This window comes from Notechis scutatus, chromosome 16 (genome assembly GCF_049901735.1).
Source record: "Notechis scutatus isolate UNSWTSFEM ecotype Mainland chromosome 16, rNotScu1.2, whole genome shotgun sequence".
Classification (NCBI taxonomy): Eukaryota; Metazoa; Chordata; class Lepidosauria; order Squamata; family Elapidae; genus Notechis; species Notechis scutatus.
The window spans coordinates 4,212,041-4,230,461 of NC_142024.1; the positions used below are offsets into that span (position 1 = coordinate 4,212,041).

An 18,421-nucleotide genomic window follows, 5' to 3' on the forward strand; every position below is an offset into this window, starting at 1 on the left:
GAAGGTCCCATCGCCCCCCAAAAAACCCCGAAGTCCCGATTTCTCATCTGGGCTGAACATAAAATCCCAGCCACACAAGAATTTGCACAATGAACGGTTGCGGGACTTGGGTACGTCTCGTCTAATGAAGAAGAGAAGGACTAGGGGTGATAGGATAGCAGTCGTCCGACATTGATGGAGAGAAAGTCAGCTTACTCTCCAAAGCACCAGAGAGGGCAGGGCAAGCTACAATGGATGGAAACTAAGTCAAGGGAGTGAAGCAACCTAGAATTAAGAAGAAACGTCCTGACCGTGAGAACAATTAGCCAGTGGAACAGAAGTTGCCTTCGGACATTGTTGGGTGCTTCCATCACTGGAGGCTTTTAAGAGACTGGACAGCCATTTGTCAGGACTGGTCTAGGGTCCCCTGTTGAGCTGGGGGTGGACTAGCACAGTGGTGGCTAACCTTTTTGGGTTGCTGTGCTGAAAATTGTGCGCGCGCACATGTGCCAGCACCCAGAAGGCAATGCGCGTGGGGGGGCCTGCCCCCAGCGCGCACAGTCCCCCCCCCCCACGCCGCTTCCTTACCTGCACAGCGCATGCACACGCCTCCCAGCTGATCTTTCGGTCTCCCAGAGGCTCGAGGGAAGCCTCTGCAGCCTTTGTAGGCCGAAAAATGGGCCCATGTCATCACTTCCTGTATTTCCGGAAATACCGGAAGTGATGAAACAGGCCTGTTTTTCGGCCTACAAAGGCTACAGAGGCTTCCTTCGAGCCTCTGGGATGCCGAAAAAGGCCTCAAATGGGCCGAAAATCAGCGGAGAGCCCCCCACATGTACAGCGCAGGTAAGTTTGGCTGGGGCTCACGTGCCCACACAAATGGCTCTGCGTGCCATAGGTTCGCCATCACGGGACTAGAAGATACCCAAAGTCCCTTCCAATTGTGTTTTTCTGTATTCCACCACTTCAAACCCATCGCCCTTCCACAAATGCGATTTGTAGAGGTTGCAACTTTCCAACTCCTCTTTAACGGAAGACTCTGATCACTTATCTGCAGGATGTTAACTGATGGTTTGCTTTTTCAGCAGGAAAGATAACGCATTAGCTCACAAGTTCCACTGGCTTAAGAATGAGCTGACCTTTGAGAAAAAGCCGCGCCGGATATCGGAAAAAAAAATCTTCTCATGTAAACAAGAATGCAACAAGAATGCAACAGGCGGCCCCACACCTCACCTCAAATTTTGCAGCTACAGAAAGCTCCGAAACCTCCTATCTGGGAACAAGCACGCTGCTCTGTCAAATTTTAAGTGGGCTTTGCAACCGTAGATTTTAATCAGGAGAAATTTAATTATAACCACTCACTGCTGCTTACGCTCTTGATTTTCTACTGTGCAATGGGGTTACGGAGCGCGGGGAGGGCAATAGCAGAGTTTTTTTCTTTTCTTCAGAAGATAAAACGAGGAGGGGAAGCGAAGAGTTTGGGGTTTGGATGCATTTACACAGAAGTAAACTTTGTTCTGTCTACCGAAATAGCGTCATAGCCGTTTCTCCTTATACCAAGCCACTAGCTCGATACCTGTGCTTTGCTACGAAACTATGTGGTCGGGCTTAGTTTTGGGGGAGGAAAATAAGGGGAGGGCGCGGAATTCTGCCTCTGCCTACTAGCATCCATCATCTGGCTAGCGTCCTGTCAGTGTGTGAGAGAGTTGAGGGCTGTTTGGAAACTGAAAGAGTATTTGCTGGGCGAGCAAGAATGAGACAGCAAGGAGCCTGGGCGTGGCTTAGCTCAACTGTTCTGTACTAAAGCTGGTTGGCTGCTGTGAAACTGAAACTGAAACTCCTCTCCTCTGCTTGTGTTTTCAATTTGGAAGAGATTTCTTTTCAGGTGGGGAGGGGGATTAGAATTCCTTAGCATCAGAGTGTGGTAATAATAATAATAATAATAATAATAATAATAATAATAATAATAATAATAATAATAATAATAATAATAATAATAATATACAAAATACTAATGCTCTGATGGTCATTTTGAAAAAACCTTTCTTAGTGAGCACCTAGAAGCCAAGAGGAACATAACGTGCCAAATTTCAAGTTTGTAGGCTTTACGGTTCTGGAGATTTTGTGATGATGCGAGACTGGTATTTCGCTTTTTAGGTAGCTAGATTACACACACACACACACACACACACACACACACACACACAAACAGCGCAAATAAACATGTTCTCAGATTGGCAGAATTTGGGAGGGAGGAGGCTGATTTTACAGCAAGCAGGAGTTTTTCAGAAAATAGTGTTGAATATTCAAAGGCGAGCTGCAGAAACTTGTAGGTAGCTGGGAAGAATGCACACACCTAGCTACTTTGGCATAAAAACCAATTACTGGGCGAGTGCAGAGGCTTGCTCCTGCACGCTTCCTTGTGAATCAGGAGAGGAAGAACAAAAAGAGTCTCTTCGAGCATGCGCAGAGTGCCCTCCAGACCCAACGAGAGGGAGCTCCAGGGCTCTTGTTTGCAAAGCTGGCATTCGCTCATGCATTTGGCGCTCCAGATCACGCCTGTACACATCGCCACACACAAACATGTCCCTCGCCACTCACACTGGGGCAGAGAAACAATCAGAAAAACGCAGCGGGAACAGCGATTAAAACTCCTAGGTGGGAAATAGCAGCATAGGGTTTACCTAGCTCCATATCTTTTTTTAAAAAGCCTGCAAACACCGAAGCGTTGAGGTGGAAAAAATGAGCGTTTTTTCCCCCCTCACAAAGCACAGAGCTTCTGTTGGATTTGCCTGCCTCAAAATGTGACTTAGAAGAGATAAACCAAGAAGTATTTGGGGGAGAAATGATCTTTCATCAGTCTACTAGACTGATCAGGTTTTGGGGGAAAATAAAATAAAAGCATCTATCACAGAGGGCTACAAAATTGGTGCATTTATTGCAAGATTAAGTTGATTGCAAAAGTTGAATTCTACTGCTAATTCTACTGCTAAAATAAAATTTGCTAATTTTATTTTTTTAAAAAAACTATCTTTTTTACCATTTGCTGCAATTTTGAATCCTCTCCTTGGTTTTCCCAAATGCAGAGTATTTTATAAGTGTTTCTGCCACACCTGGAATTCTTGGGCCATTTTTTTCCTCAAAAAATAGACCCTTAGTTTTATGGATTTGGGGGTGTTAACACACTTTAATATTTTCATGGCCCACCAGCTCCTGAGCCATGCAATTAATTCTTGGATGGCTTCGAGAAACATCCCTGGTCCGCCATGAAATTATGGGTGAATTTTGGCGCTTCTTTGCAATTTGGGAAGCTTTGTTTTCCAATGAAAGTATCTATATTTGTAAATGTTTCCTTCTACTTGATAGTTTTGTGTATCGCTTTACCCGTGGTTGTTAGATCCCTGTTATCTGCAGGAGCCGGAACATGGAAGGAAACAGGACGTTTTTTGGGGTATAAAAATAACCAAGCAAACATATCAACTAAATGCTTAATATATTTCCAGGTTGAATCTCTCCTTGATCAGTTTCCATCCATTATTCCTTGTCTGGCCTTCAGGTGCTTTGGGAAATAGCTTGACCCCTTCCTCCTCTCTGGGGCAGCCCCTCAAATATTGGAAGGCTGCTCTCCTGTCTCCCCTGGTCCTTCTCTTCCCTAGACTAGCCAGGCCCAGTTCCTGCAACCGTTCTTCATATGTTTTAGCCTCCAGTCCCCTGATCATCCTGGTTGCTCTTCTCTGCACTCTTTCTAGAGACTCAACATCTTTTTTATAGTGTGGTGACTTTGGATCAGAGGATATAAAAATAACTCCGAAATGGTCCTTAGCCTGGCATCTGAATGCTGTCGCAACCATGCAGTTGGTACCAAAATGAAGAGGGCACCAGTAATTTCTCCATCAGAATACAAAATGGGAAGGAATTCTGGCGGAATGTAGCAAGTGGGATGAATGGAAAGATGCTTGGAAAAATAGCGGATTTTGGCTTTTCCTGACCACCAGCTTTGAACTATGGATTGGTGGATTTGTAAACCAGGATATTGGGGCAATATCTCTTTTTCCAAAAATTTGTAAAAAAAATTGGGATTTTGGATCTCCAAGAGAGACATCCTGGGTCAAACTTATGATTCTCAAACTCGGCTGGAAAATATGACTGTGAAAAGCAGCATTTTAATGCCCCTCCTCAACATTTGCAATGAACACATTTCTATGTGTTGGTGGACTGTTGTTATTTTTTTAAATGTTAAGTGTTTATAATAGCTCAAGTCCGGGGTGCTGTTTTATATTTTCACTTTTAGGTGTGAATATGTGTGTGTGTTTTCCCTTTTTAATACAGCCCACATTTGGAGAGGCGGCTATCCTAAGATAACCTCCTATCATGCAGGAAGAAGGGTGGGGTGGGATAGTTACCACACAATTGTTGTTACTTTTGAAAGAACTGTTCAAATGGGATGAAAAACTGTGGGGTCCTTGGTGCTCTTTGGGCTCGGCTGTTTCCTTGCAGACGTTTCGTGACCAAACTAGGCAACATCATCAATGCTGCACTGTGAATTTGGGAAAAAAAAAACGAATTCAGAGAACACCAAAGACACTGGAGTTCAACCCTGAGCTGCAAATATTGTTTTCCTTTGGAATGAAAGAGTGAATGAATGAAGCTCCATTTTATTTTTGGTTCCTTGGTGTGATGACCCAGGGTGGGATACAAAATAAACACAGTCCCAAGAAGAGGTGAAGGCCCTTTTATTCCTTCACTTTGCTTCAAAGCTCCAAATATCCTTGACTGGAGACAAAAAACTCCCCCACAAGCAGTTACGAAAAGGAGGAAATGCCTTTTAAACTAAAAATGCCTATAAATTATAAAGAGTAAAAACAACACAAACCACACTGAAGCAATTAAGGGAACCAAGCAAGAGCTTGAAGACGTCCACAGATATCGGAACACACCCTGGGAAGGACGTCAAACTCAGAGAGAAACGACAGACTAGAGATATTTCCATGCTTTGTTTCCAGCACTGGCCCATACGCATGTCCGTCCTTTTAACCAGTTCTCACAGCTGCAGCCCATGAAGGGGATCAGGGCCCTTTCCTTCCCTGTAGACCACGCCATTCCTGTCTCTCCCTTATCCTCTCCTCCCTGCATGCCCTAGGATGGAGAGGCGATGGGCCTGGCTCTTCCTCTGACTGCTCAGCCGGCCTCTGTCCTTCCCCAGCCTCCTCCACAACCTCCGGAGCCACACTTCCACTCCCTGTCGGCTGTTCCTCCTCTCCCTCAGAGTCAGTTTCCACCAGGGGCATGACACTTGGTGGGATAATACAACTATATCTTTACTTAACTCCCCATATCTGAATGAGGATGTGGGATCAAATTTAGAGGTCTTTAAGCCTCTCGATGTTTATCATCTGGGCCAAAACTTTCTTTGGGGAAGGTGGAAAATTCAGGAACCTGACTCCCCCACCTCTTGTTCTCCCCCTTTCCTCTTCATTCACAGCCTCAATTAAAGAACATATTTCCCCATCATCTCTTTCCCACCATTAAATCCCATCACGGGGGCTGGACTTCTCTTCAGATTGGAAAAAGCACCAAATAGGGCTCCCGGTTTCCCCACTAGGCCCTTGTCTCCCTTCCCTAAGATTTACAACTTAATTCATCTCCAAATCAAAGCCGAAGGGGTTGAGAGGGCCTCCAACACACTGGTGGGAATCATCACCCCTCCAGAGGAGAGTCTCGCAAAAGGGCATCTCTCTCTCTCAAGTATTATATATTTAAATCACCACGGGATGCCAGGAACGAAGCGATGGGGAGGAGAGAGGGGGAGAGCTGCAAGCGGGCAGGAAAGGAAGGGGAAAAAAAGCCGCTATAAATTCTGCACAAAGCCGAAGTGCCTGTTGCCATGGAGATACGCCAGGCTGCGGATTCGACTGGTGCTCCCGGTGCTCAGGCCCCTCCTCCTCCTCCTCCTTTCCCCCCACCGGCCCCTCCTTCCCTTCCATCAATATTAATTGTATCACCACAGGCCTGTGCAAGAGGATGGATGAGGGTCCCCCCACAAGAGTTTTTCCAAGCTTCGGGGGAGCAGGCAGGGAGGCCGCCTGATTTAAATGGAGGAGGAGACTTGGGGAAAACAAAACAAGAGGCCGCAGCGGGAGACGTTCCCGCCATCTTTTATCTCCTCGGAAGTAGAGGGGTAGCCGCTGGATGCTGGGATTGGGGGGGGGGGCTCGCTGGGTTGTTAGGAATTGGGGTTGTCGAGAATAGGTAGTCCTCGGCTTACGACCACAATCGGGCCCCGAATTTCTCGAGGCGAAGCGAGCCTTGCCCCGTTTTGCAAACTTTCTCACGCACACACACAGCCCGGGCCGTTAAAAGTGAATCGCTGCCCTTTAAGCTTAGCGGCGTGGTTGTGTGTCAGCCAATCTGGATTGATTTTGGCTGGTCAGACATGTGCCACAGTCGTAAATACGAGCCAGTTGCTGAGCGCCTGAACTTTGATCCCGCGGGGGGTGCCGCAAACGGTCATTAAGTGTGAAATAAGAGCTTGTAAGTCCCCCCTTTTTTTTCGACGCCACCGTAACTTCGTCACTAAACAAACAGTGGTAAGTCGAGGACTTACCTGTGTCTCAGGTGGAAAGTTTGGCAAAAAAGGGACCAAATTCTCTTGATTCAGACTGTTATTGAGTTTTGAAAGACACGCTCAGGTTAATTCGGCGTGGAAGCAAACAGCAAAAAAACCCGACTATTTGTCAAGCAGTAAAACAGTCTGTTACTCTGACAGCTGGACTGACAACGGTGAGACCATGTTTGAGTGAGTTTTGTTTCCCCCCCCCCAGATGGTCTAGGGCCGTGATGGCTAACCTGTGGCATGAGTGCCACGGGTGGCACGCAGAGCCATTTGTGCGGGCACGCGAGCCCCAGCCAAACTTATCTGCACTGCGCATGTGCGAGCCTCCAAGCTGATTTTCGGCCCGTTTGAGGCCTTTTTCGGCCTCCCAGAGGCTCGAGGGAAGCCTCCGCAGCCCGAAAAACAGGCCCGTTTTGACACTTCCGGTATTTCCAGAAATAGAGGAAGTGATGGGCCCATTTTTCGGCCTACAAAGGCTGCAGAGGCTTCCCTCGAGCCTCTGGGAGGCCGAAAAATCAGGTGGGAGGCACACACAGGTTGGCGGGGGGAAATCGTGCGTGTATATGCAGGGAGCATGGGGGCGCATTGTCTTCTGGGTGCTGGCATGCGAGCGCAAGAGCAATTTTGGGCACAGGAGCCCAAAAATGTTAGCCGCCACCAGTCCAACTCTGTTATTCGGTTATCGTGCAGAGAGAGAGAAAAAAATTATCCTCACCTTTTTACATTTAAGAAGAGGCACGGTTCAAAAATGGCTCGATTGTTCCCTTTAGGCACCTAAGGAATAAAAATCTGCGACAGCTCCATGATTTGAGTCCATCAATTATCTGAGGAGACTCCCATGGATGGATTGGCTCTTTTAAAGTTTACTGGGGCGGGGGGGAGAGAAACTAGCATGCATTACTTATTAATGCCCAGGACTCCCGAGACAAGTTGTGATGAAGTTGTGGTGAAGGTGGCCTTTACATTTATTTAATATCAAGACCGATAATGCCGTTCTCCAAGTATTGATTGCAAGAAATCTCACAGGGCTGCAGAATTTGTTCACATGCACCAAAACACAAGTTGATTATTTGTTTCTGTACTTGATTTAAAAGCCTTCTCAACACACTGTGACCGATCTTTGGCCGTATCATTGCAGGAGAGACACAATTTTTTCCCCTCTTTCGCAGGAAAACAGACCCCTGTAACAATGTGAAGAGGCGACTGTAAAGATGCGCCGAAGTCGAGCTTAAAAACATGGATCTTTTAAATGCAGTTTTCTTGGCCATCGAACAGGAGTGGGTCATCCTTCAGAGATCCCACCCTAACAACTGCCCTGGGATTCTTGTGTGGTCTCCTAGCCGAGGCCCAATTCCAAAGAAGAGTCTTTCTTTCTTTCTTTCTTTCTTTCTTTCTTTCTTTCTTTCTTCTTTCTTTCTTTCTTTCTTTCTTTCTTTCTTTCTTTCTTTCTTTCTTCTTTCTTTTTCTTTCTTTCCTCCTAGCTCCTTTCCTCTTCTTCCTCCTCCTCCTCTTCTTAAACTTCTTGGTGTCATCATTCACGTTAATTAAATATATTCGCAGGCAAAAGCTCTGGTAGTTTAGTTATAACCTTTTAAAGAGAAGAGTTGGAATGTACCTCCGCTTCCAAACTGCTGCACTCCTCTCCTCTTCCAGATTTCCTTCCTCCCCCCCTTTTTTATGGCAACTACTAAAACAGGCATAGGAACATTTTATGAGTTGACACAACATAGATGATTGAGCTCCCCATGTGTAGTTTATCAAGACCAAACCAAGGAATGAATTCCAAAGAAGACCACCTCACCGCTTCTACCTGATGATCTCAAATCTGTCTCCAAAGCTAGCTGAAAAGCAGGCGAGGATGGATCTGGTGGCATCTGTTACAGCTTCCCTGATGGTCTCCAGCAATTCAGCATCCTTTAGGAACAGTTTCCACCGTCGATCTAATTTTAGCACTGCCTGTTTCCCAACTTTTGTCTAGCCAGGGCTAAATCCAACATCAGAAATAACCTCTGAAGAAGACAGTCGACACCCAAAGCGGCTCCACTCCTTTGGTTGCCAGATGCCATCTGGAAGCCAGCTTCTTCTTAGTCGTTTTTAGGCTTCGGGCTAGGCAGAGGTGTTTGAGAGCGAAACCTCTCCCATCTGGAGTCTTTGGTTACAACTCCATCTGTCTTAGCCATGCCCAGGATCTCACCTTACCCCCTTGTCTGTTCAAATGCTGACATTCAGACAGCAAATGCTATTTATGAAACAAGGCATTCTGCACATGGGTTCAAAACGGAGGCAACTTGGCAGCCAGAGAATGTCCTAGCTAAAAGATTTAAGGATGTTTCTTGGGACCTTTCCTTGTTACCTTCTGGGAGGGAAGGAGCTTCCTCGGGAACATCCAAATTCAGCCACGTTTTCTTCCATACAGGATCCAACCTTGTGAATTCTCAAGCTTCCTCTTTCCGCTTATGTATTCAAGATGGACTGTGATTAATATTTATATGTACTTAGATGTTACAGTCTAGGTCAGGGGTGGGCAACTATGGCCCTTTTATGAATTATGGACTTCAACTCCCAGAATTCCTGAGCAAGCCATGCTAGCTCAGGAATTTTGGGAGTTGAAGTCCACAAGTCATAAAAGGGCCATAGTTGCCCACCTCTGGTCTAGGTGTATGTATGCATGTATGTGTTGTGGCTCGCCAGCAGCCAGCGGAGCTAGCAGCAGATTCAGACAGTGAGGAGGTTGGGGAGGAACCTGGGCCAGTCCTGGAGTCTGGGGAAGGCTCTGACGAGGGCTCTGCGTCAGAGGCAGAGATGGGGCCAGGGCCATCTGCCTTCGGAGTCAGAGATCAGTGGGGAAGAAGAACAGCTGGAGCCTGTTCCCAGTGTGCGCATGCACAGAGCTGCCAGAAGAAGGGAACAGCTAAGGAACAAGGGTCGACTTGGGAGTAAAGGCTCAGGTGGACGGGGAATGGCCCCTTCCAGAGGGAATAAAAGAGGAGCGAAAGGGGAGTGGGGTTTTGCAGGAGACAATTAGTTCATTTGGGTGAAGATCTGTTCCTGCATTCTTGCCAAGTATTGTCTGCTACAGTATGGCGTCTGAAAGATATCGGCCTGGCAACTCTCCAAGCCTGATCAAGGTCTGCAATTGTGGAATATCTTGAAAGACTGTTTTCTGGGACTTTGCTAGAGAGGAATTCACTGTAAACTAAATAAAAGGGGTTTATCCGGACGAGGAGTCGGCTTCGTTCTGTTGGGGAAAGCCTAGGTCAGAACAGTACGTATGTATTTAGCATATCTATATGTGTGTGTTACGTATGTGTACCCTTTTGAGAGCAGGCAACAAAGTTTTATTTGCCCACAGGAAGAAAATAACAATAAAGGTGATCTTATTTTACAAGTTGGCTGTGGGTAGGGGGGGGAAAAAAACAAACCCAATAACCACCACATTTTGATCACAAATGATAGGAACTTAAGAAAACCCTGGAGGCTAAACTAGCTCCAAGTAGCTTAATTTGGAGTTGATGAGACTTCTTGCCAAAAACCTGGACGTGGCTGCGGGGTTGAGTCCAAGTCACGGTTCACAATTACCCAGACGTCCTGCTGCGTTCAGCCATTTGTCATCATTCTGGTTGCAACGAGGACGCCCGTGGTTTGTGGTGGGGGGGATTGGTTGATGGACTGGCTGGCTCTTAATCATCAGCATTAATCAGCAGGAGGGGCAGAAAAAAGGAGAAAATGGGGAGGGGGGGTTATGGGAAAGGGCAGGTGCAACAGAAGTTGGTTGTGGCTGAGTTCCCTTTCCTAGCCAGCTCTGATCCGCCCTGCCCCTGCTACCACTCTTCCCACTGCCTCCCACCCCTTGCTGGAAATAAAACTCAACGGGGAGAAAGAATTTGCCCCGAAGGAACTCTCCGCAGCGGGGGCAGGTGGGGGGAAGCAGAGGGAATGGCGTGACACACATTAAGAAATACGCTTTTAAATTAAAAGGCACCAGGGAGGGAGGGCGGAGGAAGTGCGAAAAGAGCAAAGAAATAGCAGCTTTCGTCTCTTTCTGTCGCTTTTCAGATTTTTGGGCTGGCGTCCAAACTGCTTCGAGAATATGGAAGTCAACTGAACCTCAGCGCCCCCCCAGCAGAATCTGGCCAAAGGTGGGAACTGCAGGAGTCCACGTTTTTCCCTCGAATCGGTTCACAATTGGGTCAGCGGACGGTTCCCAAGCCGTCTGCATCCGCTGCTCTTTTACACACTTTTATACACCTGGGTCTTCCCACCCAGCTAGCCTTGGTTTGCTCAGGAATTGTGTGACCAGCCGACAAGAGAGTTTGGATTCAGAAAGGGGTGCCATGACAGTTCAACAAATCTGCGATAAAGGTACAACACAACTTTCTACAAGCAAAAAGAAATGTGTTCTTGTGCGTAGGCTGCATAGACATGAAAAGTCCCAGGTTTACCCCAGTTGGCAACTCCTAGTCACAAGAGCCAGGAGATGGACAAAGCCTCTCTCTGCTCCAGATCTTGGAAGACCTACTGCCATCCACACAACCCTCAGTTAAACAGACAAGAATTTCAAGGCCCAAGGGATCATCCAATGCACAAAAGTCAACATTTGCCCAAACATCTGATTTCATATTCAACCCTCCAAGCTGTCCAGGGTCCAACAGGATTTGGCGGCACAGTTTTTGTGTCAGTATTATTTTGGACGTACAGTGGCCTAGAGGTGGAAGTCTCGCCTCACAATCAGGAGGCTGTGAGTTCGATCCTAGGTAGAGGCAGATATTTCTCTCTCTCTGGGCACAATGAGAATTTATCTGCTGAATAAAACTCCACACTGGCGACAGGGAAGGGCATCCGGCCAGTAAACACTCAGCTCCATTCAGTTGCCCAGACTCCATCCCACAAGAAATTATGGGGTCATTAAAGATGATGATGATTATTTTTGGAAGTTCCCAGTTGTGGATTACAAGGCTCCTTCTGAAATTCTTGCTAGATTCTGCTTCCCCCCCTCCCCATTAAATTAGAATATTCCACTCCTCCTAAGGAACTCTTCCGACCTTAATTTAAAACAATACTAATGATAATAATAATTTGAATTCTCCTGCACCTGGAGGAGGGATATGGCTCAAGTTGGACCATCTGCAAACCTGGAAGGTTATGGATTCCCATTTGAGCTTCTTTAAAAAGAAAAAAGAAAAAAAAAAAGAGGATGTTGGAACGAAGCGAAGGGAAAGAGAACGGAAGACCGAAAGGGGGAGGGGGTCGCAGGTGCATCGGAGGGACTTTTGCTCCATGGGAATCCTTTCGCTGTGGTTGCTGATGGAGAAATGGCCGTTTGCTTCAAGGAAACAATCCTTGCCTTCTGCCTCTCGAAGCACTTCAGCCCTGTGCCGCGTTACCATGGCAAAGGATTTAGGGAGAGGGGAGGGGGAGAGAGTTAAAGAGTGCCACTATAGAACAAGTGGTACCAGAAGGGGACAGACGGGGGACCAGCAGGGGGCGAGAGAGTGGAAGTGGCCTGGGGACTGAACAGCTGGTCCCGGCCATTATGCACCCCCCCCTTCAAAACACACACACAGCGCCAGCCAGGCTGGGATCGTGGAGCTCAAAAATGTCCCAGCTTCAAAGCTTGGATGGACTTTGGTGCCCTCTTTAAAGGAGGGTGGGGGGAAATTAAAGAGCATGGGTGGGGTCTGGGGTTGAGACACACACACAAACACACACACACACACACACACACACACACACCATGCAGTCAGACAAAGGATTTGCTTTTGTTCTTCTCTCTCTGTGCCAGCGGTGTTTGGGGAAGGACATGGCCGAGCCCTGCCATTTAGGTAGTTGGAAGTCTCAAGATAGTTGGAAGGCACCATATCCACCTTTCAACAATCATCTTCATTTAACGACCCTTGCGGGGGTGGAGTCTGAGCAACTAAATGGAGCTAGCAGAGTGTTTTACTGGCCGGATGCCCTTCCTGTCAACGATGCAGAGTTTTCTTCAGCAGATACGATTCTCAGTGTGCCCAGAAAGAGAAAAATATCTGCTTCTACCTGATTGTGAGGCATGAGCGCCATCTCTAGGCCAGCGCACCACCCCATCTGCCTTTCAACAATGTACCTGTCAATCAATTGGGGTAACTGCCAGAATCCTGACAGCACCTAGTTTTCTAAACAAAGTTGGGTGCGGAAGCTACAGTTCTTCTCTCTAGCTTCTTCCCTGTCACCTGGCATGGAGGGATAGCCTGCTCTTAAATATGGAGGATCCCTTTTTAACTATTCCAACATTGATGGGGCCCCTTTCCAGAGGAAGAGCTCAATTTAGGGACCTGCACAAGGAGGTTTCTTCAAAAGGCAACGAGGTTTCCTTGTGGGAGGTTTTCAAGCCGGGATAGTCCTTGATTCCTGACACGGGCAGAGGGGCTGGAGTAGAAGACCTCCACGGCCCCTTGCAAACCTAGGATCCCACGAACTCTGCCTTGTAAAAGGTGGCCTACGCTGCTCCTTCCAGTTGCAGATGCCTCTTGGGTTTACCAGGAGGAATGGTGTGGGGTCTACTGCTTGGGAGGGGGTTGGACTAGATGATTTCCAAGGTCCCTTTCCAACCTCTTGTTATTCTATATTCAATGGAACCACTCTTAAGATGGAGGAAGTTAGGCGAACAGAATCAGGCCTACAGAACCTGCAAAGCAGTGAATGGGAGGCAGGAGAGGATGCTAAATTCCCACGAGAAGCCCAGATCCCAGGTGTGTTCTCTTCACCTCCCCTAATCTTCCTCCTTCCTAGCTGTACCGAAGATGGGAAAAAACACACCGCCCAAAGGCTGTTACAGCTTTCCTGCCAAACCCAGGTGGGAGAGGAGATGAAAATTGATAAAGATAGCTGCTGCTTCTATCTATACTTCGAAGGCATCAAGCATCGCAGCTAATAAGCTATCACTGGTAGGGTTTTTATTTTATTTCACTTCTTCCTATTTATTTACTTATTTTGCTGCTGCTGCTGCACAAATTCCCCCACCGCTGCTGGAGAGCTATGTTTAGCTTCTGTTTCCCCTTTCCACAATCCACCTAAAAAAAAAACCCCAAAAAACAGGTCCCTGAAGGCTTTGAAGCACCCTTAACTCGAGTCTTCTTGTAGAGCGGCAAGACGAGAGGAGGTAGGGAATATAACCCTCTCCATTTAGACCAGCCAGCACTTCACACTCCTTCTCTGCTCTCCGTCAAAGCTTGGAGAGGAAAGGAATCTTTGCTAAGATGCTAATAATTATTTGGCCTCTGCCTCAGGCATTGTCCTCCATAACTGCCTCTCCTCTGAGCCAGGGAGGTAGCAGCATTTTCTGCTGGGTATATATCCCTTATTATCGGGAATTTTAGCACTCTTGAGAGAAGAGGCTGCGGGCTGCACCTCTTGGAGAAAACAGAGAGGGGCGGTCAGGTGGAAAGTTGGGGAAAGGTTTGCTTCTGTTACGAAGGCCCGTGCAGGAGAATGAACCTTGGAAGAAAAAAAAAAGAGGCATTGATCCTCCTTTCTATAAATAGGGATCTTGGTTGCTTTGAAGAAAAGTGAAGTGGAAAGGCCAGGCATAAAAAATCCACAACCGAAAGACTCACCGCTAAACCTGAGGTTAACAGCCATTAAAGCAGGGGTGGGCAAACTACGGCCTGAGGGCCACATCCGGCCTGTTGGTCTTTTTAATCCGGCCCGCCGAAGATTGGTAGAGAATTAAGGTTTGATGTGAATGATTGCATTCATTTGATTTTGACTTGTAATGACAGGCATTTCGACACCAGGTGGTGGCCCGTCTGTCAAATTTTAAAAGTCAATGAGGCCCCCGAGCCAAAAAGTTTGCCCACCCCTGCATTAAAGGTTCTCCTGTGGTCATGGGTGCAGAAACAGGGAGTGGGGGGAAAACTCTTACGCTAGTTTCCTTCTGCCGGCTTTAAAAGTTTGGGAAATGTCCTTGGAGGGTGTGAAACCTTCATCTGTTTTGTTTTATTTTATGACTTCTGGAGAGAAGGAGATGAAGGCAGGAGAAGAAGAAAGGAAGGAAGAAGGCAAGGCCTCCAGTGACAACTCATTCGAAACAAGGATGGGCCGGGGAAGCAAGGCAGGTAATGAGTTCTTGAATTCAAGGCTCCCTTTGCAAGGCAATCTCTAAATCCACACCACAGAGAGAGGGAGGTTTGCAATTCCCAATCAAGCCAATGCATGGTCCCCTTCACTCGAGGATGGGGAGATAAAGAAAAGAAAAAAATTCCAAGCACAGTACGTAAGAGTTGGTTGAAAGCAGTGTTGTCGTTTGTTTTTTTAAAAAAGATGAATAGACTCCAACTCCCAGAATTCCCCAGCCACTATGTTTTAAGTGGGTTTGATTTTGATCAGCTCAAGGTTGACTCAGCCTTCCATCCTTCTGAGGTGGGTAAAATGAGGACCCAGATCGTTGGGGGCAAAAGGCTGACTCTGTAAATCGCTTAGAGAGAGCTGGAAAGCACTGTGAAGTGGTATATAAGTCTTAAGTACTATTGCTATCTTCCTTCCTTCCTTCCTTCCTTCCTTCCTTCCTTCCTTCCTTCCTTCCTTCCTTCCTTCCCTCCCTCCCTCCCTCCCTCCCTCCCTCCCTCCCTCCCCCTGATTACAATGCAGTTTTGCAGGTTAACTCTGCCCACTGCCAGCAGTTTGATCCTGACCGACTGGCTGTGGTTAGAATGCGCTATTGCAGGCTGACTCTGCCCACAGCCAGAAGTTTGATCCTGACCGGCTTGAGATTGACTCAGCCTTCCATCCTTCCAAAGTCAGTAAAATGAGGACCCAGATTGTTGGGGGAGGGGCGGGCAAAAGGCTGACTCTCTAAACCGCTCAGAGAGGGCTGCAAAGCACGGCGAAGCGGTGTATAAGTCTAAGGACTATTGCTACTTAAGGTTAAGTGGGCTTCAATGCCCAGCATCCCTCTGCCATCGTTGGCTTGGCTGAGGAATTCTGGGAGTTTGGAGTCCACCCTTCTCGAAGTCCCTGATGTTGAGAAGCTCTCGACGGTTTTGTGTTTCTATGATTTTCATCCTTCTGGAAGGTTTTCCAGGCGGGATTTTTGGCAAACGTGCAGTAGCAGATTCCGTAATGGAGAAGGAGCACCTGGAGAAGGAAGTGACATCTGTGGGTGTCCTTCCTTCCTTTCCGATCCTGGTTGCCCAAAATAGATTTGTGTCACTGGATTGGAAGGAGACTTTAGGCTCTCTGGGGCCAGAAAAGTGAATTTCTCACCTTTGTGCAGGAGGAACCGGACACAGCACAGAAAACCATTTTTCTGTCCCTCCTCAACGACCTGCATTATTATTACTATTACTATTAATCCTCCCATCTTTCCTTTTACCCATCTTCTCCCACTTATGACTATATGACTATAGTCGCTTGTATCCTAACGATTTTTATTGACTGTTTCCTAGTATGACTTGCTTGCTTATTGTACCCTATGACTAACATTAAGTGTTGTATCTTATGATTCTTGACTCTTGATGAATGTCTCTTTTCTTTTATGTATACAGAGAGCATTTGCACAAAGACAAATTCCTTGTGTGCCCAATCACACTTGGCCAATAAAGAATTCTATTCTATTCTATTCTATTCTATTCTATTCTATTCTATTCTATTCTATTCTATTCTATTCTATTCTATTCTTATACAATTCTATTCTATATTCTATTCTATTCCATTCCATTCTATTCTATTCTATTCTAAAAAGAGCTGGTTAATTCAAACTACTCTGGAGTAAGCAGCTCCACTTTAGAAGGGGCCAAGGAAAAGAATTCCTGTTGTTCTCTCTCTTTTTCCCCCCCCCAGACTCTTCAACTGAGTGAAACTGCCTCTTTTTAATGCATTCATTAATAGCAGGCAGGGAAGATCCATAATTAAGCACACACACACACACACACACACACACTCAATAACTTCTTGATAAAGCTAATAATGTGACAGGCTAATCCGTTTAGGCTTCAAAAGGTACCCACGGTTATTAGCCAGGAATATTTTATTTATTTAAGGTGGGCTTTCATCCGTATCCTGCCCCGTCTTCGTTCGCAAGACCCTTAGCGCTCGATTATACCCTGCCTCTCCGAGTAAGACATTACCGAACCAACAATATCAGCCTGCCTGTGGGATAATCCCCGATTACAAGTAAAAAGAGAGTAAGAAGATTTCTGGCGACGCCAAGCTTTTCGCGCGGCAAGCAAGCAATTTGTGCTTTGTTTCGATCTCCCAGATATCACGGGTTAGGGAAGCAAACGAGCAAGTTCAAGGCCTGGTATCCCAAGAGAAGGGGGTATAAAGTGGGGGGGGGGGACTGAGATGTCAAACTCTTTGGCAGCTGCCAAAAACTCCTAAATGTGGTTTTCTTCCTCCCCAATCACAATTCTCCCGAGAGTCTTCTTCAACGTGATTTATGGAAAAGAACAGGGTGGAATGAAGGGACTCCAACAACTGAACTACTTCCTATTTAAAGCCACCGTAGCCTCATGGAGTTTCGGCTGGAAGCTTCTTGCTTTTCTTTTTCAGTGGGAGGGAGATAGCTCTATTCGCTAATAATGGGAAAGCTTGCAGCTAGCTGTGGAGGCAACTGGGTATCCTGCATTGGAAACTAACCATGACAAAGGACCACTCAGCTGCTACCGTGTTCACCATCGTCTGCTCTAATGGAAACACGCAATCAGACCCAATCAGTGCCGTTTCCCCTCTTGTGCTGTTTCTCAGGAGGAAGGAGGAAAATTCAACTACCCTTTCAAGGGAGGCTATGCAAAATAAGAATTAGCGGTATTATTTCCAAAGGAGGCATAATTTTTCTTCTTCTTTTGCTGGCTGGTTTTTCCTTTTGAGTTGCCAAGGGCCAATCGCCTCGATCTGCCAAGCCGACATTGCAACCAGCGAAAGAGGAGGCTACCGTGAAGCCTCATCACGGATGGAAGTGTTGTGTCCTGCCAGCGGCCAGCGGAGCTGGTGGCAGACTCGGACAGTGAGGAGGTTGGAGAGGAACATGGGCCAGTCCTGGAGTCTGGCTCTGATGAGTGCTCTGCATCGGAGGCAGAGATGGGGCCAGGGCCGTTTGACAATTATCAGCTGTGTTTGGAGTTGGAGATCAGTGGGGAAGAAGAGCAGCTGGAGCCTGTTCCCAGTGTGAGCATGCACAGAGCTGCCAGAAGAAGGGAACAGCTAAGGAACAAGGGTCAACTTGGGAGTAAAGCCACAGGTGGACAGTGAATGGCCTCTCCCATAGGGAATAAAGAGGAGCGAAAGGGAAGGGGTGTTGCAGGAGACAAATTAGGGTGAAGATCTGCCCCTGCATTCTTGCCAAGTATTGTCTGATACACTGTGGCATTTGAAAGATATCGGCCTGGCAACTCTCCAAGCCTGATAAAGGTCTGTAACTGTGAAATCTCTTGAAAGACTGTTGGCCGGGACTTTGCTGGAGAGGAATTCACTGTAAACTAAATAAAAGGGGTTTATTGGGATGAAGAGTTGGCTTTGTGCTTTTGGGAAAGACTAGGTCAGAACAGGAAGGCACACACAATAATCTTTCTCCCTTGCCACGCATTAGACGGGTGAACACAAATATCCACGCGGCTTTTCGAGTGCCCACAACTCTCTGCCACAGACTCCCCAGAAGCCAGACTCTGGAAATCGATCCACTCCGATAGCAATCTATCTTGCTAAAACCGTGGAGCTGCAGAGTCCACCTTGCCGAGTTTCCCCACCCCACTTGGGGGGTTTAGAAAGGGAGCCCAGCTTTTCAAAGGGGCACTAAGGGGTCGTATCAGCTACCTGTTTTGGTTGCAGTTGCTGCAACCAGAAAAGAAAATTCAA

The 18,421-nt window shown here is 47.0% G+C and overlaps 1 protein-coding gene across 1 annotated transcript in view; it reads right to left on the reverse strand.

Annotated features, from left to right (window-relative positions):
• The window catches only part of AGRN (agrin), a 183,832-nt gene that overhangs the window by 89,484 nt on the left and 75,927 nt on the right, over positions 1 to 18,421 (reverse strand). The gene's annotated exons all lie outside the window — the stretch shown is intronic.